General features: G+C 43.7%; 1 protein-coding gene across 2 annotated transcripts in view; it reads left to right on the top strand.

Annotated features, from left to right (window-relative positions):
* CAMK1G (calcium/calmodulin dependent protein kinase IG) overlaps window positions 1-25,861 on the top strand; it is a 189,012-nt gene that overhangs the window by 103,481 nt on the left and 59,670 nt on the right. The gene's annotated exons all lie outside the window — the stretch shown is intronic.

Below are 25,861 nucleotides of genomic sequence, written 5' to 3'. Positions count from 1 at the left end.
TTTTCTGCTGTGGAAAGGTTATATTGCTGATCTTGTGACATAGTTTTGAACTGGGCCATTTGCTGCTATGTGTACTACTACTCCCATAATCGATTTATTAAAAAAAATACTTTATATATTTATTTATTGGTACTAACGGGCCTGATTATTGACTTCATCATTAGGGAAGTGCGGACTTGTGTTTCAAGTTCGGCGTGCAAGGGTTGGGTTATCTAAGAATTCCGTTATGGATTCCACTACCATGGACCATGAGTTATAGCGGAATCCATAACGGAATTTGCAGATAACCCGAACCTTGTACGATGAACTTGGAACGCAAGTTCTCTCATGCCTATTCATCATCCATCCAAAGGACTGCCACCAAAAACTCCCTCCAAGTACTGAACCATCTCAGGGTAATAACCACCTGTGTTTTGTTCTGTGTTTAGACCCACACCTGGTTTTGTCTCACAATCACTGATGGAAACCACTGACTGAACACTGACTGTGTAAATAAGGCATTGCATGGGTGTTCTGAGAACAGCCAAGCAAAGTGTGTATGCTGGGAGTTGTAGTTTCATAGCACCTGACCTAAGTTTTATACCTATGCACTAATTTGTGCTCTAGTTTCCTGTGGATGATTTACCAATTACCAGTAATTGCTATAGATGCACACAATTTTTCTGTGCATTTCTGTAGCAATGTTTTGCACACTGATTTTTGGGAAGGATAGGGCTCTACATAAAGAAAAAAAAATACCCCCACCAGCTGCCCAAAAGGTAAGATAAGGGAAAGAAACAGAACACGACAAGGCAAACAAAACAATTGACTAGGCCTAAAATGCTAGGGAACAAAGGGGTAACCTCCTAGCAATGCCTAAAACACTTTCCCTAAGCTGCTATGCCCATGTACATATCTCAATTGTAGATATGCACATGCCCACGTACCTAAGACTATAACACACTGAACCAAACCCTCAGCTGTAGGGATGAGGGAAAAAGACACCCAGCTCCTTCAACAACCGAAGGAGCTAGCATCACCCTAGAGGCCTAGTAAAAACAGACAAAGAAGGAAAACGGGAAAAGGACTTATCTAGAGATGTGTTGGAGCAGACAATCCACCAAACTTCCAGAGCAAACACAAGGCAGAACTATAACCCACAAAGGCTATAGGGAGAGGGAAGATAAATAGCCTCACCAATTACCTAAAGAACAACACCTGGGAGGAGGTGGGATTCAGTTCAAACCCACAACTAAACAAACTGTCAGATCGAGTCACGTGCAGCAACTGACAGATCTCCTCAGAACACCCACAGGGCATTGACAAGGTGGTTAGCATTAACATCGGTAGCCGGAACCCACATTCTTTCCTTGGGACCGTATCCCCTCCAATGCACCAGGTACTGAAGGGAACCCCAAAGAACACATCAGTTGAGAATTTTAGAGATCTGAAACTCCAGATTACCATCAACCAAAACAGGAGGAGGAGGCAAAGGAGATGGTTCCGCAGGTTCACTGCCACCAAAGGAACTCGGCAAATCAGTAATGAAATCCATGGACAAATACGTCCAAGGACGAGATGGGATGGACAAAGGAAGAAGAGATCCTGATGGCCGAGTGTGAGCCACTTTTGCGCGTGCACAAGTCACACAAGCTGCTACATAACCCTCAACACTTTTATGCAACCTTGGCCACCAGAATCTCGGGGAAATAAGATCTACAGTGGATCTACTTCCAGGATGTCCCACAAGGACAGTATCATGATGTTCCTTGAACACCTTATATTTAAGTTCAGAAGGAACAAACAACTTGTCTTGTTTTTAACCCCAGGGCGATAGGTGACCACAAAATTGAACCAGGTAAAAAAACTATGACCATCTATCCTGCCTAGGATTTAAAGGCTTTGCAGATTGCAGGTAAGCCAGATTCTTATGGTCAGTAAATACTGTAATCGGATGGGTAGTCCCTTCTAGCCAATGACGCCACTCTTCAAAGGCCAATTTGATGGCCATTCCAGTACCGCACTGACCTTTTCAGGATACATATGAAACCCAGCAGCAGAAAGCATGTACCCCAAAAATGGCAGCTTCTGAACCGCAAACACACATTTTTCCCACTTAGCATACAATTTATTCTCCCGAAGCATCAATAACACTTGTCTCAAATGATCCTGATGAGTCTTCATATCAGATGAGTAAATTAGTATGTCATCAAGGTAAATAACAACAAACCTCCCCACCAAATGATGAAAAATGTCATTGATAAAGCACTGAAAGACTGCTGGAGCATTAGTTAAACCAAAGGGCATAACCAGGTTTTCGAAGTGACCCTCGGGGGTATTGAAGGCCGTTTTCCATTCATCTCCTTCCCTGATTCTGATCAGATTATAAGCTCCTCTTAAATCCAACTTAGAAAAAACCTTGGCACCAACAATCTGATCAAATAGATCCGGAATCAAGGGAAGGGGATACGGATCAATGACAATAATGAGATTCAGTTCCTGAAAATTTAGGCACGGTCTAAGGGATGCTCATAGCTACTCTTTCGGGTTGAGAAAGATCATATAACGGGGATTTTAGCAATTTTGCTCCGGGGATAAGATTGACTGGACAATCATACTCTCGGTCAGGGAGCAACTCCTGAGCTCCACCCTCCGAGAATACGACCGAAAAATTCGGAAAGAAACTGAGACAACACCTTAGTGGACACCCCCGAAATAGATCCACTAAGACAGTTGTTCATACAAAATTCACTGGAATTACAGATTTTTCTTGTTTGCCAGTCAATGGTAGGGTTATGTTTTATCAACCATGGTAAACCCAGAACCATCGAAGCAGGCAAACCTTTCATAACAAAGTAAGAAAAGAACTCAACATGAGAATCACCCACCTTCAAATGAATATCCTGAACAATATGAGTTAGACATCTTTGTGAGAGGGGTGCGGAATCTATAGCAAACACTGGTATCTGTTTGCTTAATGCACTAGTTTTAAAACCATGACCAAGAAATTGAAAATCAATAAGATTAACCCCTGTGCCACTGTCAACAAATACCTTTAACCCAAAATTTCCAGAGTCTAGCACCACCATGGCAGGCAGGAGGCATTGGGTAATGCAGGTAGGATACGACTATGCCTGCTCTGACTCCCCATTCACACTACCAAGAGTAAGAGAGTTTTTTTTTTATCTTTGAAGGAATCCCCTATTTGTTTTTCATTACCACTTTGAGGTTTAATAAAAGGGCACACATTAATGAAATTACCTTCTTGACCACAGAAGTAACACAGTCTATTTGGCTTCCTAAAATTCCTATTACCAGAGCAAGAAGTAACCTGACTTAATTGCATAGGCTCCTCTCCAGCCCCTAATTCAAGTGTCATGGTACCCCGAGGGACAGGAGGACAAAGTTCTCTGACACCGTGCAACCGAATTGCGGAGGTTAGCTACCTCCAAAGACAATGCAATCAACCAAAGCATTAATAGTTTCCATTTTGCAAACAGCAAGGGAAAAAATGACGCTACGGCGGGTTCTAATGTTACGGAAGGTAAGATAAGGGAAGGGAAACAGAACACGACAAGGCAAACAAAACAACTGACTAGGCCTGAAATGCTACAGAACAAAGTGGTAACCTCCTAGCAATCCCTGAAACACTTTCCCTAAGCTGCTATGCCCATGTACATATCTAAATGGTAGATATGCACATGCCCATGTACCTAACACTATAACACACTGAACCAAACCCTCAGCTGTAGGGAAGAGGGAAAGAGACACCTAGCTCCTTCAACAACCGAAGGAGCCAGCGTCACCCTAGAGGGAGGAATAAATAGCCTCACCAATTACCTTAAGAACAACACCTGGGAGGAGGTGGGATTCAGTTCAAACCCACAACAAAACAAACTGTCAGATCGAGTCACGTGCAGCAACTCTAACAGATCTCCTCAGAACACCCACAGGGCAGGGCGTGACACCTGCTCCCTGCCATTTCATTCCAGTGCCAGGGGCCAGATCCACTCTCCTTCCAATCACCTGCCTTCAGATTTTAAGATGGGGTCATGTGCTCTGCTGCAGCCGTTCACTGGTCTCAGATGTGATGTACTCCCAAGTAGCATGTCATTGCTGGGTCATCTGCAGCTTGGGGAGTTGTAACCACTGATGCTAGCACATGTGACAGGCCAGGAACTAGCCCTTGGCAGTGGTATGCTGTTATGGGGACCAGTTGCATGTTTATTGCTCTTCGGGTAGCACATTTTTCTGGCCAGATTTAAAATGGAACACCCCTTTAAGTATTTTCTTCTATTGGATTATAAATAAGTGATTTGAGTTGTATCTGTTGGTCCTATGCTGGCGTGGCCCTATATGATTGTAGGTTGTGCTACTGTATTTGACATGCCAGTATTAGATTTGTGGTAATTGAGTAATCTGAAAATTTTCCTGGGGAGGAAGTCACTGTGTGTGAAGATCTCATATCATATCTATTAGGGCTCATGCACACGCGGCCGTAATATAAGGGCCCCAGCAATTTTTGCGTTCATGTTCTAATTTTTGCGGTGCGGCAAGATCACAAACTCATTCAAGTTGAATGGGATTAGATCCGTCTGCGGCAGCCGCATAGATGTTGCCCATACATTGAGTCCCCAATGCATGGAATGGTCAGGCAACAGCCTTGTGCATGAGCCCTTAGGGCTCATGCACACAACCGTGGTTTTGGTCTGCATCCAATCCGCATTTTACGCTGATCAGATTTGGACCCATTAATTTAATAAAAAAAACTGTGGAACGCACACGACCATGTGCATGAGCCCTAAAACTGTATTTCCTACAAGTCAATGAAAACTGCAATAGAAACTTTGAAAAAGTCAAATATTTACAATGTTTTGAAGAAACGATAGAGCAATAAAACTAATATCCACTGCTAACGGAGTAGTACACCGATTATTTCCCATTCTCACATGTCCCCTATGAACAGCCAGCAAACCCCGGCCAAGTATTCCATTCTCTATCTAAGGCCTCATGCACACGACCGTTGTTGTGGTCCGCATCCGAGCCGCATTTTTTGTGGCTTGGGTGCGGAGCCATTCACTTCAGTGGGGCCGCAAAAGATGCGAAAAAACACTCCGTGTGCTGTCCGCATCCGTTGCTCCATTCCATGGCTTCGCAAAAAAATATAGCATGTCCTATTCTTGTCTGTTTTGCAAACAAGAATAGGCATTTCTACAATGGGCTTCCATTTTTGTGGACCGCAAAAAACGGAACGCTCGTGTGCATAAGGCCTAAAAAGGGATCACAAACAGGTTGGAAATTCACTTGGTATGGTAGAGGGCATCAGTTCTCAATACCCTTTTGTACATGGTGTGATTCAATACTTGATCATTGTGCTGTGTGAAAGAAATCTAAATATCTTGAAAGCATTCATCTCATGTACGATGCTACACCCAGAACTACTTCCATCAAATATATTCTACATCTTAAAGCAAAGCTACATTTTTTGAGTAATTTGCAATCAGTGATGGCCAGTTCGCAATATTCGCCCACGAACACATGCGATCTGCCATCTTTATTCACAAGTCCGGCGAGGCACAGGTAAGCGCGAGACACATGTTCTCTGAACTGCCTGCTCCCGGAGACCGCATTTCATTTCAGACCGGCTCGCGCACAGGCACATGTAAGGACTTACCTGTGCCTCGCCGGACTTGTGAATAAAGATGGCAGATCGCATGTGTTCGTGGGCGAATACTGCGAACTTGGCCATCACTGATTGCAAATTCCTCCAAAAATTGAGCTTTGCTTTAAGATGTAGAATATATTTGATGCGGTCTCCGGGAGCAGGCAGTTCCGAGAATAGCCGCCGGGGGCCGTTCTCTGAACAGCCTGCTCCCGGAGACCCCATTTCATTTCAGACCGGCTCGTGCACAGGCACATGTAAGGACTTACCTGTGCCTCCCCGGACTTGTGAATAAAGATGGCAGATCGCATGTGTTTGCGTTCGAACACTGAGAACTGGCCATCACTATTTGTAATATAGTGGTCTCTAGAGTTACAATGCCCTCAGGCTATGCAATGGTCTTTCCTGGAACTTCCAAGAGACATAATTGTCTTGCCTTCCAAGACAATTGGAATTTTTTTTTGTTTCATATAGTAGTATAAGGGCATTTTTTTTTTGCAGGACAGATTATATTTTTTAACAGTGCCATTTAATTTAGGCCTCTTTCACACAACCATAGTGCTTCCGTGGCCATATTGTGGCCCGCATACGACGGGTCCCCAAGACACGGGGCACCGGCTGTGTGCATTCCGCATCATGGATGCGGACCCATTCACTTGAATGGGTCCGCAAATCCAGAGATGCGGTGCGGAACGGAAGCACAGAATGGAACCCCACAGAAGCACTACGGACTGCTTCCATGGGGTTCCGTTCCATGCTTCCGTTGCACAAAAAAAAATAGAACTTGTTCTATCTTTTTGCGGAACGGAGAGATCGCGGACCCCATTCAAGTGAATTGTGTGGTAAAAATGAAAAAAAAAAAAATTCAATTCCTCCACGATTTTTTGGGTTTTGTTTTTACAGTGTTTAATGCGAGTCAAAAAATGACACAAAGCCCTTATTCTGCTAGCAATGCCAAATTGATATTGTTTTTATAATGTTTCACCACTTTCACAAAAAATTCTACAGAGCTATGTGAGGGTTTGTCTTTACAGGACAAGCTGTAGTTTTTATTTGTACAGTTTTTTACGTGGCAATACCAGTTACTGCAAGGCAAGCAGTGTTAGGAACTACACTGTGATGCAGACAGCTCAGATACAGAAGACCCTAGCCAGCACACAGCCCCAAGCACTCGTAGCCAGCCTGCACGTCAGCAAGTGACAAAGTGAACTGCAATGTGACCTTCTAGAATTAATGGAAAGCTTAATTTCCAATTCGCTAAGCTGTTTGCACCAGTTTTGTGTTGTAAAAAAGTTGCATACTATTACGCACCCACATTTTCACAATAATTTCATCCTTTCTCAGAAGAAAAATGAGCAGGATTAACCGGTAATGGGGTGTGGTCTGCATCAATCCCAAAAACATAATACTGTGTGCAAAGCCAAAGCCAAGCCTATGATAGCTCAAAGCAGAGAGTAAAACATTTATCATTATTCGGCATTCAACTAAATATAGGAACCTGTGAAGGCAATTTTAGCCACAACCACATCATTCTATTCTACACAGGGATAAGGCTGGATGTGAATGTACAGGTAAAACAGCATCACACCTGAGTCAGCAAAAGATGACCTTTCAAAGTCTCATTCCGAGTTTCTATAAGCAGCTTTCCTTCTTCCTTCCGGCTGCACATGCATGGAAGTATTTGCAAGAGTCAAGCAGGACAGCAAAGACTCTTAAAACAACGTCATGGATTATCTATGCACAAGACAAAATATTTTTTGGACGCAACATACCTATCAGATTATGAACAATTACTTACAGCAGTTCTAAGGTCAGCCATACACAAGAGACAATAGGATATCTTATGGATATGCCATAAACGTCTATTATTTAAAGATATTTCTATAGATGTACACCTGGGCAATGCCGGGTATATACGCTAGTTACCTTTAAATTGGAATGTGATATGATGACACTTTAGATCATCATTATATATAAAGTACTACCAAAATATCTCATTCTAACTTATAAGGAACTCGCGTATATACCCAGCATTGCCTGAGTGTACATCTGTCTATATAAATACTTTCTAATACTTACCTAGAAATACTCATTGTTGTCTTTGGTCCAGTTAGAGAGGTAAAGAAAATATCCTCAATTTTTAAAATAATTTGTTAGTTTTTTTTTCTTTAAGGTACCCATACACATTGACCAATATTTGCCGCATCCTTTTGTTTTCCCGGGAGATAAGCCACCACCAGAAGTGTTTGTGGCAGTGGCTTTTTCCCCCTAATTACATGTTTGTCTGAGCTGAATGTGTATGTATGTAGGGGAGCTGGGAGGTAGATGGGGGAGATAGCTGATTGTTTGACCTACAACTATTGAATGTGCATGGCCGCTCTAACTCTTGGTGCAAACTTTGCAAAACCTGCTACTGCACCAGGTGCCCATTCACAAAGGAAACATCTTTGCACCTGTTTTGGGAGTGTCCCTTTCCATAAAGTCTGTTGGATCTTACATCTCCCCTCCATTTTAATCTGTCTCTCAACTCCCTACATGTGCTGTCTAAAAGACAAACTGTTTATTACCCATAACAACCAATCACAGGACAGCTTTAATTTTTGCCCTTATCAATAGTGGTGGACGAACATCGGCTGGGACGGCCCCCATTCACTTTAATGTCAGGTGAACCTAAAAAACTTTCAGGTCATATTTGCAGCCACCAAATACTTACTAGAAGTGCACAAATATTCCCACAACATGGACAGTGACATACTAGAGGGGGATCAATGACAAAAATTTCCACAAAAAATATGTATTTTAATCATAGGCCATTTTTATGCGTCTTAAAGGGAAATTCTCAAAAATGTGCCTTGCTGGAGCCTAGACATTTTTTTATTTTAGGCCACGGGAGTACGGGCCCTAAAAATTAGGCTTTCACCTGACATAAAAGATCAAGTGATTATGTGGCTGGAGGTATATTAGATGGTCATTGGATAACAATTTTACTGAAGGCCAGTAGAGTACAGGGCCCAAACATTAGGCATTCACTGTACAGAAAAGATCAAGGGATTATGTGGCTGGAGGTATATTAGACGGTCATTGGATATCAATTTTACTGCAGGCCAGTGGAGTACAGGCCCCAACAATTAAGCATTCAGCTGACAGAAAAGATTTAGTGATTATGTGGATGGAGGTATATTAGGCGGTCATTGGATAACAATTTTACTGCAGGCTAGTGGAGTACAGGGCCCAAACATTAGGCATTCACCGTACAGAAAAGATCAAGGGATTATGTGGCTGGAGGTATATTAGATGGTCATTGGATATCAATTTTACTGCAGGCCAGTGGAGTACTGGCTCCAAACATTAGGCATTTACCGGACAGAAAAGATCAAGTGATTATGTGGCTGGAGGTATATTAGGCGGTCATTGGATAACAATTTTACTGCAGGCCAGTGGAGTACAGGCCCCAAACATTAGGCATTCTCCGGACAGAAAACATCAAGTGATTATGTGGCTGGAGGTACATTAGTAGGTCACCGTATAACAATTTTACTGTTGCCCAGTTAGATTATATGCCCCAAAAATTATGCATTCATCGTACAGGAAAGATCAAGTGATTATGTGGCTAGAGCTATATTAGACGGTCATTGGATATCAATTGTACTGCAGGCCAGTGGAGTACAGGCGTCAAACATCAGGCATTCACCAGACAGAAAAGATTAAGTGATTATGTGGCTGGAGGTACATTGGACGGTCAGTAGATAACAATTTTATTGCAGGCCAGTGGAGTACAGGGCCCAAACATTAGGCATTCACCGAACAGAAAAGATCAAGGGATTATGTGGCTGGAGGTATATTAGATGGTCATTGGATATCAATTTTACTGCAGGCCAGTGTAGTACAGGCCCCAAACAGCATTCATCGGACAGAAAAGATCAAATGATTATGTGGCTGGAGGTATATTAGGCGGTCATTGGATAACAATTTTACTTCAGGCCAGTGGAGTACAGGCCCCAAACATTAGGCATTCACCGTACAGAAAATAACAAGTGATTATGTGGCTACTGGGAATTCCCCTACTGGGAATTCATTCAGCATTCTGACTTCCTCATCTTCCAGCTCCTGCTGCTCGACGTCTTGATCGATGACACAACGCAATGCATGCTCCAGAAAGAAGGCGTAAGGCACAATGTCACTGATGGCTCACTGGCTGAGACTGACCATCAAATCTGGTCTCATCAAATGGCTGCAGAAGTCTGCATGCGTCGTGTATGAGCAGCCACTGACGCGGTTAAAAGACACCAAGCTCCCCAGAACCTGTCCTGCTGCAGAGTTCGTACAGAGTAGTCATTAAGTGCGCGTTGCTGCTAGAGCAGCCTATCAAGCATATACAAGGTGGAGTTCCAGTGCGTCGGGCTGTCACAAATCAGACGTCTGACGGGTAGGTGGTGGCCAGGAACAACATGGCAATGTCTCACCTGGCACATCGAATAGGTTCTGGGGAAATTGGGGAGTCTAGCGGAAGAGGCGGTAGCAGTGGAAAATAAGGAGTCAGCTGTGGAGGAGACGGAGGATGGAGTAGGAGGAGGAGAAGAAGAAGCAGGTCTGCATGGAATCTGTAACACCAAATCCACACAGGTGCCACAAGTTGCATGCTTGACAGCCATCAGCAGGTTCACCCAGTGGGCAGTAAAAGTTATGTACCTTCTCTGCCTGTGTTTGCTAGACCACGTGTCTGTGGTCAGATGTATCTTGGCACCGACACTGTGTGCCAGAGGTACATTCACTTGCCTTCCATTGCGGTGTGCCAATGGCCACAAATTTTCTAAAGGCCTCTGAGTCCACCAGTTTATATGGCAGTAGTTGGCAGGCTAGCAGTTTCGACAAGCCAGCGTTCAGCCGTTGGGCAAGAAAGTTATCCGGCATCATCAACTTTTTTACGTTCGACTATTTGGGCCACAGAAGCCTGCTTTTTACCAGAAGAATGCGACGACCGCATGGTGGAAGGTGGAGTGGAGGAAAAATGGGCGGAGAGAGGCAGGATGTTGTGTGTCGGGAGTGTGGCTTTGTGGGTTCTGATGGTGTTACTCCCACTGGGCTCGGTGATGGGAGGCAAGGTGCCTTCTTAAGATGGTCGTCCCTAGGTAAGTGTTGGGCTTACCGCGACTTATGCGCTAACAGCACAGGCTGCAGATGGTGACACGTTAAAAAAACACACATTGCGGAGCCATGTGCTGGTGTTCTGGGAGTGCCAGATGTGACATGGTGGGTGGCTAGCTCCAGATACATTTTCAGTCTGCTTTCTGCCTGCTGTGCACTGTGAGTTCTGCCTGCTTCTCCTTCTACACTCTTTTTTCTGTTGCTCTGTCTCTCCCTCTAACCTCCCCTCCTCTTCCTCTCTTGTGAGCACCCACGTGACATCCATCCACACGTCATCATTGTCAACTTCACCACCACTGACATTAGAGATCTCGGAGTAGGCAGCAACAGCGGGGACCAAAATCCTTGGGCTGATGGGACCGCTGGGTGGTGGCCGTTACTTGCTCATCTTCCTGATCCAATGACAAGAATGGCTGTGCATCGGTAAGGTCTGGGAATGGATGGGAAAATAATTACTCTGATTCCAGTGGAGGGGCTATGGTGGTGGTTTCTCTGGGGGTGCACATAGCAGAGAGTGAAGAGGGTGCAGATACAAAGGATGAGGAGGGTGCAGACGCGGAAGGCTGAGTGAGCCACTCAACCAACTCTGTTGCGTCCTTTGACGTAATCACACGCACCTTCTTCAACTTCACACTTAAGCTCCGGCCTGGTGCACCTGCCCGACCCCTACCACCCCTGCGGAATGGCCTGCCTCTTCCTTTTCAAAATGACCCTGTGACAAAGTCCCTATAGAAGAGCAGTATTTGTGAAAGCAGGTATATTTCAGGCCTCAATCAATATTTGATGGAAGCCGTTATGTCAATCCGCTCTATCAGTATTTTGTGGTAACGGGTATATAGAACCCCTTAATGAGTATTTGCTGAAAGCGGGTATAGCAAACCCCTTAATCAATTTTTAGTGGAAGCTGGTGTATCGCAGGCCTCGATCAATATTTGGTGGAAGCAGGTATATCTATCCCCTCTATCATTATTTTGTGGAAACAGGTATATAGAACCCCTTAATGAGTATTTGCTGGAAGTTGGTATATCAAACCCCTTAATCAATATTTGGTGGAAGCCGGTGTATCGCAGGCATCAATCAATATTTTGTGGAAGCTGGTGCATCACAACTCTCAATCAATATTTTGTGGAAGCCGGTGTATCACACCCCTCAATCAGTATTTTGTGGAAGCAGAACTATCAAACCCCTTAATCAGTATTTTGTGGAAGCAGGTATATTGCACCCCTTAATCACACCAATTGCAATGAGTTATTCCAATAGCGTTTGTCCCTCTATATAGCTGCAGTATCTCAGCAGAACTGTACACAACTGCTGCACAATGCAAATGCACTATAATATACTTTCTATGTTAAAAGGTATATTATAGGTATATCACAACCCCTAATCATTTTTTTTTTTGTTGACTACAGGTATATCACACCAGCTGCAATTAGTTACTTCAAATAGCGTTTGTCCCTCTATCTAGCTGCAGTATCTCAGCAGAACCGCACACAACTGCTGCACAATACAAATGCACTATATTATAAGTATATCACACCTATTTATAGCACACCTATACCAGTCCTTAAAAGTACTTTTGTGGCCCTATTAGCTAGCGTTTGGTGTCCCTAAAAGTCTGTCCCTGCTCCACACAGCAGCCTATCCCTACACTGGCAAAAAGCAGAATGTAAAATGGCTGCCAGATCGGAGTTATTTAGAGGGTAGGGTAGTGTGTCCATGTGGTGAAACATCTCAATTGGCTGTCCTGTACCACCTGATGTGTGTGTGTCATAGGTTAAAGTTCGGCCCTATGCAAAAAAATATGGAGTGTGCGAATATCGCCATATGTTTGCATGTGCGAACGAGCAAAGTTCACAGCAAAATGTCCCCCGGGCGAACCGCAAGGCGATCTCTACTTATCAACAAATCACAGCACAGCTTTCATTTGACTATGGCCCTTCTTACAATACTGTAGACCTACCAACTAGTGGCTATCCAGCTGTTGCAAAACTAAAACCCCCATCAGGACATGATGGGAGTTAAAGTTTTGCAACAGCTTAAGAACACCAGGTTGGTAAATATAGGTCTACAGTATTGTAAGAATGGCCGTAGTCAAATGACAGCTGTGCTGTGATTGGTTGCTATGAGTAACAAACAGCTTGTCTGTTAGACAGAACATGCTGTCTAAAACATATAGCAGCACACCATTACACATGCAAACAATAGAACTAGGGATTATGGATTATTCTGGAATAAAGTGGTACTATACTGACTATACATGAAAAATGGAAGCTCATTTTTGATCAAACGTATGTCGGGCGCATCTACCGGCATCAAGGTATCTTCTGCAGATGGGTACCTAATACTAACAGAGCTGCCTCTCCTGGAATGGACTGTTCTATTATAGCCTGGACATTCCATAAAATGTGAAATGCACACAGCTTTTGCAGTGTTTTCTTTTTCTTTTGCGTGGAATCGAATAGTATTAAGTATCGCAATACTTTTTTATGGTATCGACATTGAATCTTTGTATTGTGGCAACCCTATTTTTCACTTTGATTGACAGGGCCAGGCAGTGAAAACATTCACACCTGGTCCTGTCAATCAAAGTGGCAGCTGCGGAGATAGCTGAGGCCCCCGTTGCTCCTAGAGGCTCATTTGCATATATTAAAACTTCAGCAATCCGGGCACATATGAAGATGGGACCAACACAGATGCCTTCAGCTTCCAAGCGCACATGCAACAGGACAGCCAGTTACATAGGTACAAATCTGCTGACAGATGCCCTTTAAGATTAGGATTTGAGATCATATTTAGAGATGAGCGAATCAAAGCTGACGAAGTAGAATTCATTCTGAATTTCAGGAAAAATTTGATTAGTACCAGGGATACAAATTGCCATTATATAGCTCTGTAATTCCAGCAAACCATTCTTATTAGGCCGAATGCACACAGCCGTGTTTCACGGCTGTGAGCGGTCCGTGGAACCACGGGCTGGATTCCTGCTGAGAGCAGGAGCGCGTGGCATCATTGGTTGCTATGACGCCGTGCGCTTCCTGCTGCCAATACAGTAATACACTGGTATGATCTATACCAGTGTATTACTGTACTGCGGCGGCAGCAGGAAGCGCGCGGCGTCATAGCAAACAATGACGCCGTGCGCTCCTGCTCTCAGCAGGAATCCAGCCAGTGGTTCCACGTGTGCATTCGGCCTTAGGGTGCAAGTGCTGTTTAATACAGGCATTAACAGGGTTTATTTCTACATTTTTTTTTTTTGCCCTAGTGCGGTGCAGTTATATGTTCTAAAGCATTTTTTGGCTTGTTAGCCGTTGTGTGGTGAAGTGCGAAAATTACAGCCCTTTTTATCATGTATTAGGGGCAAAAGTAAAAAATATTTGCCGCTCAGTGGTGCAGTTATATGTTCTAAGGCCCTTTTTCTGTATATTAGTGGAAAAAGGAAAAATATATTTGCCACTCAGCGGTGCAGTTATCTGTTTTAAAGCCATTTTTTGTGTGTATTAGTGGAAAAAGGAAAAATATCTTTGCCGCCTAGAGGTGCAGTTATCTTTTTTAAAACCCTTTTTTGCATGTATTAGTGAAAAAAGGAAAAAATATCTTTGCCGCTAAGAGGTGCAGTTATCTATTTTAAAGCCCTTTTTTTGCGTGTAGTCTTGGAAAAAGAAAATATTTCTTTGTCACCTAGTGGTGCAGTTATCTGCTTTAAAGGGTTTCTGTCATCAGAAGAATCGTTATGTAGCTGGCTGACATTAGCGATGTGCTAATGTCAGCAGAACTTAACTGTATGACTTGTATCTCCCTGCCTGCCGCCGTTCACGCTAAATAATGACTTTTATAATATGCAAATGAGCCTCTAGGTGCTAGTGGGGCGCTGCTGCAGCACCTAGGGGCTCCATCCTCTCATGCCCCTCAAATCCCCGCAAAGTATTAGGCGCAGTGAGTGAAGGACGCTTGCCTCCTGCCGTCCTTCACTCACTGTACCTGTGCCTAATACTAAAATGGATGGCGCAGGCGCAGGATTTGCGGGGCATGGAGGAGACCGAGGATGTCAATCACCTTTACAAGGGCGTGCCAAACGGTGAGAGGACGGAGCCTCTAGGTGCTGCAGCAGCGCCCCACTAGCACCTACAGGCTCATTTGCATATTATAAAAGTCATTATTTAGCGTGAACGGTGGCAGGCAGGGAGATATAAGTCATACAGTTATGTTCTGCTGACATTAGCACATCGCTAATGTCAGCCAGCTACATAACGATTTTTCTGATGACAGAAACCCTTTAAAACCCTTTTATGCATGTATTAGTGTAAAAAGGAAAAATATCTTTGCCGCTCAGCGGTGCAGTGATATATTCTAAAGCCCAGTTTGCCGTATTTTAGTGGCGAAATAAAAATATATTTGCCGTTCATCGTTGCACTTATCTATTGAAAAGCCTTTTGTGTAAAACTAGAAACAAATTAGGGCCTATTTGCCGCTCTGCGGTGCAGTGATATATTCTACAGCTCTGTTTGTCGTGTATTACTGGCAAAATAAAAATATATTCGCCGCTCTGCTTTGCACTTACAGACGTGGACAAAATTGTTGGTACCCTTTGGTCAATGAAAGAAAAAGTCACAATGGTCACAGAAATAACTTTAATCTGACAAAAGTAATAATAAATTAAAATTCTATAAATGTTAACCAATGAAAGTCAGACATTGTTTTTCAACCATGCTTCAACAGAATTATGTAAAAAAATAAACTCATGAAACAGGCATGGACAAAAATGATGGTACCCCTAACTTAATATTTTGTTGCGCAACCTTTTGAGGCAATCACTGCAATCAAACGCTTCCTGTAACTGTCAATGAGACATCTGCACCTCTCAGCAGGTATTTTGGCCCACTCCTCATGAGCAAACTGCTCCAGTTGTGTCCGGTTTGAAGGGTGCCTTTTCCAGACTGCATGTTTCAGCTCCTTCCAAAGATGCTCAATAGGATTGAGGTCAGGGCTCATAGAAGGCCACTTTAGAATAGTCCAATTTTTTCCTCTTAGCCATTCTTGGGTGTTTTTAGCGGTGTGTTTTGGGTCATTGTCCTGTTGCAAGACCCATGACCTGCGACTGAGACCAAGCTTTCTGACACTGGCTAGTACATTTCTCTCTAGAATTCCTTGATAGTCTTGAGATTTCATTGTACCCTGCACAGATTCAAGACACCCTGTGCCAGACGCAGCAAAGCAGCCCCAGAACATAACAGAGCCTCCTCCATGTTTCACAGTAGGGACAGTGTTCTTTTCTTGATATGCTTCATTTTTTCGTCTGTGAACATACAGCTGATGTGCCTTGGCAAAAACTTCGATTTTTGTCTCATCTGTCCACAGGACATTCTCCCAGAAGCTTTGTGGCTTGTCAACATGTAGTTTGGCATATTCCAGTCTTGCTTTTTTATGATTCGTTTTCAACAATGGTGTCCTCCTTGGTCGTCTCCCATGTAGTCCACTTTGGCTCAAACAACGACGGATGGTGCGATCTGACACTGATGTTCCTTGAGCATGAAGTTCACCTTGAATCTCTTTAGAAGTCTTTCTAGGCTCTTTTGTTACCATTCGGATTATCCGTCTCTTAGATTTGTCATCAATTTTCCTCCTGCGGCCACGTCCAGGGAGGTTGGCTACAGTCCCATGGATCTTAAACTTATGAATAATATGTGCAACTGTACTCACAGGAACATCTAGTTGCTTGGAGATGGTCTTATAGCCTTTACCTTTAACATGCTTGTCTATAATTTTCTTTCTGATCTCTTGAGACAGCTCTTTCCTTTGCTTCCTCTGGTCCATGTCGAGTGTGGTACACACCATATCACCAAACAACACAGTGATTACCTGGAGCCATATATATAGGCCCAATGGCTGATTACAAGGTTGTAGACACCTGTGATGCTAATTAGTGGACACACCTTGAATTAACATGTCCCTTTGGTCACATTATGTTCTGTGTTTTCTAGGGGTACCATCATTTTTGTCCATGCCTGTTTCATGAGTTTATTTTTTTACATAATTCTGTTGAAGCATGGTTGAAAAACAATGTCTGACTTTCATTGGTTAACATTTATAGAATTTTAATTTATTATTACTTTTGTCAGATTAAAGTTATTTCTGTGACCATTGTGACTTTTTCTTTCATTGACCAAAGGGTACCAACAATTTTGTCCACGTCTGTAGCTGTTGAAAAGCCTGTTGTGTTCTGTAAAAGTAAAAAAAAAATAGGGCCTAATTGCACTTGTGCGGTGCAGTGCTATACTCTAAAGCCCAAGTTGCCGTGTATTACTGGCGAAAAAAAAATATATTCGTTGTTCATCATTGCACTAACTGTATCTGTTGGAAAGCATTTTGTGTAATGTAAAAAGAGAAAAAAAAATTGGGCCTAATTGCCATTAAGCGTTGCAGTGAGATATTTTACAGCCTACTTTGCGTGTATTACTAGCGAAATAAAAATATATTTGCCGTCCTGCGCTGCAATTATCTGTTGAAAAGCCTGTTGTGTTCTGTAAAGTGTAAATAAACTAGGTCCTAATTCCTCTTGTGTGGTGCAGTGCTATACTGTAAAGCCCAGTTTGCCATGTATTACTGGCGAAATAAAAAGATATTCTGCATTCATTGTTGCACTTATGTGTTGAAAATAATTTTGTGTAGTGTAAAAAGAGAAAGAAATTAGGGCCTAATTGCTGTTTAGCGGTGCAGTGAGATATTTTACAGCCCAGTTTTCCATATATTACTGGCAAAATAAAACTATATTCACCGTCCTGCATTGTACTTATCTGTTGAAAAGCCTGTTTGTTCTGTAAAAGTGTAAAAAACCTAGGGCCTAATTGCCCTTCTGCAGTGCAGTGCTATACTCTATAGCCAAGTTTGCCGTGTATTAATGGCAAAATAAAAATATATTCGCCGTTCATCGTTGCACTTATCTGTTGAAAAGCCTTTTGTGTAGTGTAAAAATAGAAAAAAAATAGGGCCTAACTGCCGTTCAGCGGTGAAGTGAGATATTTTACAGCCCAGCTTGCCGTGTATTACTGGCAAAATAAAAATATATTTGCCGTCCTGCATTGCACTTATCTGTTGAAAAGTTGTTCTGTAACAGTTTAAAAAAATGAGGGCTTATTTTCCGTTTAGCGGTGCAGTGATATGTTCTAAAGCCCTGTTTGCTGTGTATAAGTGGTGAAATAAAAAATATTTGATCTAACATTTGGTTATTTTATCTAACAGTATGTCAGGCAGAGAAGTGCCAGGCCCTGCACAAGGGAGTAGCAGAGGCCTAAATGTTTCTGGCATAGGCAGAGGTCGCAGCAGAGTAAGAGGTCGTGGCAGCAGGGGTCACTACGAGAGGCCTGAGCTCCCAGTGTCAGCTAGTGGTCGTGTCGTGACCAGCAACCCAGCGGTTCTTGAATGGTTGACTCAATCTTCTACTTTGTCACAAGTGACATCGGACACCCCCAGCCAAGAGTCAATGGGTTTGTCAGACACAAACCTTAGTTGGCATGGCCTGGGAGCAGGCCCTGTGCCCTCACCTGCCGTCAACCTGCCTCTGTCCTTTTCTGTCCCCTCACCGCGAGACGTATTATATGCTGTAGGCAATGTGGTTCCTGCACAGCCACAACAGCAACTTGGCCAGGTGATGCCGCTTCCGCCTCCATGTTGCCACGCCAATTGTTCAGCAACAATGTCCGCCTCAGCTTCCTCATCCTCCACCGTGTCCTCAGCCTTCACTGCAGGGACAATTCACAGTGCCCCTCCAGCATACCACAAATGCAGGGCACGGCAGTATCAAGCTGTTCTGCACCTCGTTTGCCTGGGCGAACGGAGTCACACAGGGGAGGAACTGCTCCATGTCCTTCAGCAAGAAATCGAATCCTGGCTTTCTCCGTGACAACTGAAAATCAGATCCTTGGTGACTGACAACGGGAAGAGCATTGTGTCGGCGCTGTGTTAAATCTGGTTGTCAAGTGGTTCTTCCACCCATGTTCAAGACATCCTAAAAATGCCCAGGAACGCACACCCTCTGCAGTGGCAGAATGGCATTCCCAAACATAGGCTGATATGCAACGTTTCCACCCATTGGAATTCCACCCTCCATATGTTGGACCAGCTGTATGAACAGAGAAAGACCATAAACGATTTCCTGATGATCCAAGCGGACAGGAGCATCGCCCTGTGTAACTTTGATGTCAGCCAGTGGCAGCTCATGCGTGACACCTGCCATTTGCTCAGACCCTTTCACAGTATTTGTCAGTCGCCAGGACTACGGGATGAACAATGTCATTCCACTGCTTTATGTCCTGGAACAGATTCTGGAGACTTGGCGCCTAGATCTCAAGGCCACATGAGCCCTGTGGGGGCTGAACTGGAGGAGGAGGAGGACATTGGAGCACAAGAAATGTGTAGCGAAATGGGTGGTATTTCTACACAGGTGACAGGAGAGGAGGAACAGGAGTAGCTAGAGGAGCTACAAGGTGATGAGAGAGACATCCTATGTAGTAAGTTGGCTGCTGCCTATCTGCAACATCAACCTTCCTCTTGCAGGTCTGACTGGTGGGGCCCTCTGCGCTTACGTTCCACTGCCGTGGCTGCTGGGAGGGGGTGGGGTGGCAGGAGCAGTACCAGCTCCATCAGCAGCAGCCTGAGTGTACAGTCGCTGATGAGCAGCTTTCTTCACCCGCATAGTGAAAAAACTACTCACCTATAGTAGTGTGGCATCAGAGCGGGTGTTTATTGCAGCGAGGGCCATAGTTTCCCCAAGAAGATCTCGTCTGTCCACCCAAAATGTGGAGAGACTGACCTTTGTCAAGAAGAATCAGTCATGGATCAGCCAGGATTTCCACCCACCAATTACTGATGCATCAGACTAGATCATCCATGGTGCCACACCAACACCTTGACAAAAGAGACTGGTTTCTTCTGGCTATCTGCCTCAGCTACTATTCTGATGCTGCTACCCACGTGATGCCACACATCTGATGCCAAGTGCCCCTTCTTTCACTCACCATCTTCAGCGGGTAGTGGTATTGCGACCCACCTCCGTACTGTGTCACATTGCCACTCTGTGGCCTCCTAATGCTGCCGCCACCTCCACACTATGTCACCTTGCCACTCTGCGGTCTTTTGATGCCGCCACCACATCCACATTCTGTCATTGTGCCACTCTGTGGCCTCCTGATGTGCCGCCACCTCCACTATCTGTCATTGTGCCACTCTGCGGCCTCCTGATGCTGCCACCACCTACAGAATTGGCTTGTGATTTGGTAGCCAAAAGCAGGAGTGAGTACAAAACACAGACGATTTGCAAATATTCCGTTCACGTGTCATCTCTGTTTTGGATCCACTCTGTGCCCTCCTAATGCTGTTGCCACCTCCACACTATGTCACCTTGCCACTCTGTGGTCTTCTGATGCTGCCGCCACCTCCACATTCTGTCATTGTGCCACTCTGCGGCCTCCTGATGCTGCCCCGCCACATACAGATTGTGTGGTTTGGCCACTCTGTGGTCTCCTCATGCCGCTTACACCTCCACAATATGTCACCTTGCCACTCTGTGGTCTCCTCATGCTGCTGCCACCTCCACACTATGTCACCTTGCCACTCTGTGGTCTTCTCATGCTGCCGCCACCTCCACACTGTCATTGTGCCACTCTGTGGCCTCTTACTGATGCTGCCACCAGCTACAGACTCTGTCATTGGGCCACCCTGTGGTCTCCTCATGCTGCTTTCACCTCACTGCTATGTTATAGGGTGACTCTGTGGAATTCTCATGCTGTTCCCACCCTCCCTACTTTATGACGGGGCTACTATTTAGCCTTTTGGCTTGGCTGACATCATCATTTATTTGACCCTTCATCTGATCTGTCAGAAGGAAGGCAAAATGAGATGCACAATGGATCCTGTCTGTGTAGCAGCTGTAAGGCCTGTATGGTCCCATCAGAATTAGCTTGTTATTTGGTAGCCAAAAGCAGGAGTAGGTACAAAACACAGAAGACTTGCAAATATTCTGTTCACGTGTCATCTGTTTTGGATCCACTCCTGTTTTTTTATTTTATTTTTTGCCATTAGCAATACTGATGAATTACTGACCAAATGATGACCGAGTGAAAGCGGATGCTCCACTAACAGGATCCATTTTTTGTAGGTTATTGTTCTGTCAGATCAGAGGAAAGGCAAAATAATCAGTGATGTCGACACAAACTTAATGCTGACACCCTCTCCACTGTCAGGGGACTCTACTCTAAAAGTTTAATAGAATAGATTCTGTAGACATCTATGTGGAATCAGCTGATGACGGTGTAAAAGGAGTGCGCTTCTTCTTGACGCTGACATCGACCTGTAAGGCTGAGTTCATACTTGAGTTATTTGGTCAGTTTTTGCCCCGTGAGTGCCCAAATAAGTGTGCAGTGATTCTAAGAGTGACCCCTGTCATCTGCATGTCATACGGACTCACAGTATTATTTCACTACCAAAGCAGACTGCCTATGCATGTTACTGCAAGGCACGTTGTTCTACACCACTATAAAGGCTCTCTGCAGCCAGGAAATAGGCGTTTTTTTAATGTAATTTGCCGCAAATAAATTCGGATTGAACCAAATTTTTCCCCAAAAATTAGGCGAACCAGCGAATCGCATTTTTGAAAAATTCGCTCATCTCTAATCATATTCTCTAAATAGGAAAAACAAATCAATTCTAAATTAACTTGATTCTTCAAGAATTTCCAAAAAGAATTCAAAGTTTTGGCCATCTGTTTTGGGCAAATCAGCAGCAAAATCCAGTACAATAGCGAGGGAAACATGGCAGGGAAGATGAAGATGGAGGATCATATGACCCCGGGCAATGCTTTGCAGAAATAGCAGATAGAAAACAGATAATGGATAAGAATCACTTCACCAAGCGTATTATCTGTCTACTAAAAAGACCAATAGTAAAGCGCCACTCCCTGTATTCATAGAAAGAGAAATCACAGGTTTGAAATTTAGCCTGGAGCTTAGTGGATAGCCAAGAGAGTATTATAGCCTCTAAAAGATGGAATATGTCACGGTGATTAAATATATATATATGTATATATATATATATATATATATATATACACAGTACAGACCAAAAGTTTGGACACACCTTCTCATTCAAAATGTTTTCTTTATTTTCATGACTATGAAAATTGTAGATTCACACTGAAGGCATCAAAACTATGAATTAACACTTGTGGAATTATATACATGACAAAAAAGTGTGAACAACTAATAATATGTCATATTCTAGGTTCTTCAAAGTAGCCACCTTTTGCTTTGATTACTGCTTTGCACACTCTTGGCATTCTCTTGATAAGCTTCAAGAGGTAGTTACCTGAAATGGTTTTCACTTCACAGGTGTGACCTGTCAGGTTTAATAAGTGGGATTTCTTGCCTTATAAATGGGGTTGGGACCATCAGTTGCGTTGTGGAGAAGTCAGGTGGACACACAGCTGATAGTCCTACTGAATAGACTGTTAGAATTTGTATTATGGCTAGAAAAAATCAGCTAAGTAAAAAAAGAAAAGTGACTATCATTACTTTAAGAAATGAAGGTCAGTCAGTCCGAAAAATTGGGAAAACTTTGAAAGTGTCCCCAAGTGCAGTCACAAAAACCATCAAGCGCTACAAAGAAACTGGCTCACATGCGGACCGCCCCGGGAAAGGAAGACCAAGAGTCACCTCTTCTGCGGAGGATTAGTTCATCCGAGTCACCAGCCTCAGAAATCGCAGGTTAACAGCAGCTCAGATTAGAGACCAGGTCAATGACACACAGAGTTCTAGCAGCAGACACATCTCTGTTAAGAGGAGACTGTGTGAATCAGGCCTTCATGGTAGAATATCTGCTAGGAAACCACTGCTAAGGACAGGCAACAGAGCTGGACAGCAGAGTGAAGGCAAAAGGGCCAACAAGTGCTAAGCATCTCTGGGAACTCCTTCAAGACTGTTATGTATATAATTCCACATGTGTTAATTCATAGTTTTGATGCCTTCAGTGTGAATCTACGATTTTCATAGTCATGAAAATAAAGAAAACATTTTGAATGAGAAGGTGTGTCCGAACTTTTGGTCTGTACTGTATATATACATCAAGTGATAAGTGAGCGGTAAGACCCGAAGTAACAATATAAAATGGCCTCCGATATCTACTATATGGATCAAAGTGCGATGGTATCAGCTGTTATCATAATACTAAGACGATACTGCAAGTTCCAAAAACTATTCAAGACACTTAAAAGTAAAATATGCACTCACTTCTTTGGGGGGTGGTCTGCAGGATAAACTCAAGATACCTGCAAGACTTTGAACCCCCCCGGCCAGGATTGCATGTAGAATGGTGAAGATTGAGGGCAAGGCTTCAAATCAATCACTTTATTGACGATAATATATGGCTCAATGCATTTCAGGTGTCCATTATTCCCTCTTCCTCAGGAGCAGTGTATACAAAGAATGGACAGTCAGCTTAGCAGCCTACCAGTCAACACTGTCAACCATGTGGTTACCTATAGCTATATATGTCAGTGTCATGACTTTAATTAATATTACTGTCTTTGCGTTAAAAAGTTTAAGGGAGGGGGGAGAAAGTCAAAATAATTAAAAAAGAAAAAAATATGAGTACTAGAAGACTTAGAGTGCCATACACCAATCTTCAGCCCATTTTGAGTACTTTTGATTTGGGTAGAATTGTTTTGGACTCAAATCAAATTCTTTGACCGATGTGTTTCATTTTCTCATCTCTACATTTGAGGAATGAGGAGATAGATGGATAAGTCAAGCAGAAGACTTGATAGGTCTGTCTATATCTGTCTGGATAAGGTATACATTTGAGTGGGAGGAGAGTTAATTATTAAATTATCCCTATGCAGCAGTGAGCCATGGAGGAAAGGGTTGGATGATGGGATGTTGTCAACAGATGAAGTAACTTAGGTGAGGGAACAGATTGTAAAAGAGAAAAAATGTCTTGTCCATAATAAGCTTGAGGAAGAAAGGAGCAGATAGACAGCAAATAACACAAGCAGGGTTTCAAGATTGGGAGAGGATATTGAAAGCCAAATGGCAGCTTAAGGTGGATTTAGATGGGGAAAGGAGCAGCAGATTGTCGGGAAGGAAGCACATTTTCCCAACAGTCAGCTGCTCCCTCAGTGGAGGTGAAGCATTGAATTTACAAGCAGCGATCACTTCACAGTATGAGTAGCAATAGTGGTGACTCGTCCTCATACAACTGTATTGTTTCTGGGCAGCAGATCACCACCATCTGCTGCCCAGAAATGATAATTTACTTGCAAGCACTAACAACAATTTCCCCTGATGAATGAGCTTTTTACTCATTCATCAGAAGATTGGCTGCACCTTTAGACAGGCAGATTGTCAGGAACGAACGTTCACACGAACATTCATTCCCGATATATGCCCAAAAATTGTCCTATACAAATCCTCCTTTAGTTTTTCAATGGTGGTTCAGCGGACAATGTAATGTGTATGGGTAGCTGCTGACTCTCCCCCGACAAATAATATCAGGGGAAGGAAGGATAGGGTGAATTTTTTTGCCTGATCCTTTTGTTCTCCCAGGAGATAAGGTGCTCCTGGAGGTGTCTGGCAGCAGCTGTCCCTTCTCTTGCGATTGACATTTGTACACACACTAAAATTAATATGTTGTAGTATGCTTCAGATTTAGTACTTAATAGGTCAATGACAACTTTGGTGAGAGATGTTTTAGTGGTATGGTTAGGACATAATGCAGACTAGGTTGTCAGAAAATGAATGGTTCAAAGATGAATATGACTGAGGTGGATAAGAAAGAGTGGTGGTAACCACTGCTTTTTTAAATGTAAATCCTTAGGAATTATTGTTCAATGAAGGGCATAAAAACTACTAAAATAAAAGAGGAGGAGTTACAAGCCAAAGTAAATTGCGGATCCGCAAAACATGGATACAAGCCATGTGCGTTCCGCATTTTGCAGACCGCACATGGCCAGCACCATAATAGAAATGTCTTTTCTTGTCCATGACTGCGGACAAGAATAGGACATGTTCTATTTTTTGGCGGGGCCGTGGAACGGAAGTGCAGATGCGGACAGCACACTGTGTGCTGTCCGCATCTTTTGCAGCCTCATTGAAAATGAAAGGGTCTGCACTAGGGATGAGCGAACTCGAACTGTATAGTTCGGGTTCGTACCGAATTTTGGGGTGTCCGTGACACGGACCCGAACCCGGACATTTTCGTAAAAGTCCGGGTTCGGGTTCGGTGTTCGTCGCTTTCTTCGCGCTTTTGTGACGCTTTCTTGGCGCTTTTTGAAAGGCTGCAAAGCAGCCAATCAACAAGCGTCATACTACTTGCCCCAAGAGGCCATCACAGCCATGCCTACTATTGGCATGGCTGTGATTGGCCAGAGCACCATGTGACCCAGCCTCTATTTAAGCTGGAGTCACATAGCGCCGCCCGTCACTCTGCTCTGATTAGCGTAGGGAGAGGTTGCGGCTGCGACAGTAGGGCGAGATTAGGCAGATTAACTCCTCCAAAGGACTTGATTAACTGATCGATCTGCAGCTGTGGATCATTGAGCTGCTGATCCTCAATTGCTCACTGTTTTTAGGCTGCACAGACCGTTTGTCAGTCTCATTTTTCTGGGGTGATCGGCGGCCATTTTGTGTCTTGTGGTGCGCCAGCACAAGCTGCGACCAAGTGCATTTAACCCTCAATGGTGTGGTTGTTTTTTGGCTAAAGCCTACATCAGGGTGAAGCTGTCACACCAAGTGCATTTAACCAGCAATAGTCTGTTCATTTTTTGGCCATATACAAAATCAGGGGCAAGCTGCGCCTGTCACCAAGTGCATTTAACCCTCAATGGTGTGGTTGTTTTTTGGCTAAAGCCTACATCAGGGTGAAGCTGTCACACCAAGTGCATTTAACCAGCAATAGTCTGTTCATTTTTTGGCCATATACAAAATCAGGGGCAAGCTGCGCCTGTCACCAAGTGCATTTAACCCTCAATGGTGTGGTTGTTTTTTGGCTAAAGCCTACATCAGGGTGAAGCTGTCACACCAAGTGCATTTA

This window comes from Bufo gargarizans, chromosome 3 (assembly GCF_014858855.1).
Source record: "Bufo gargarizans isolate SCDJY-AF-19 chromosome 3, ASM1485885v1, whole genome shotgun sequence".
NCBI lineage: Eukaryota > Metazoa > Chordata > Amphibia > Anura > Bufonidae > Bufo > Bufo gargarizans.
Note: the sequence above shows the minus strand (reverse complement) of the source record. Positions and strands in the feature narration are given on the sequence as shown.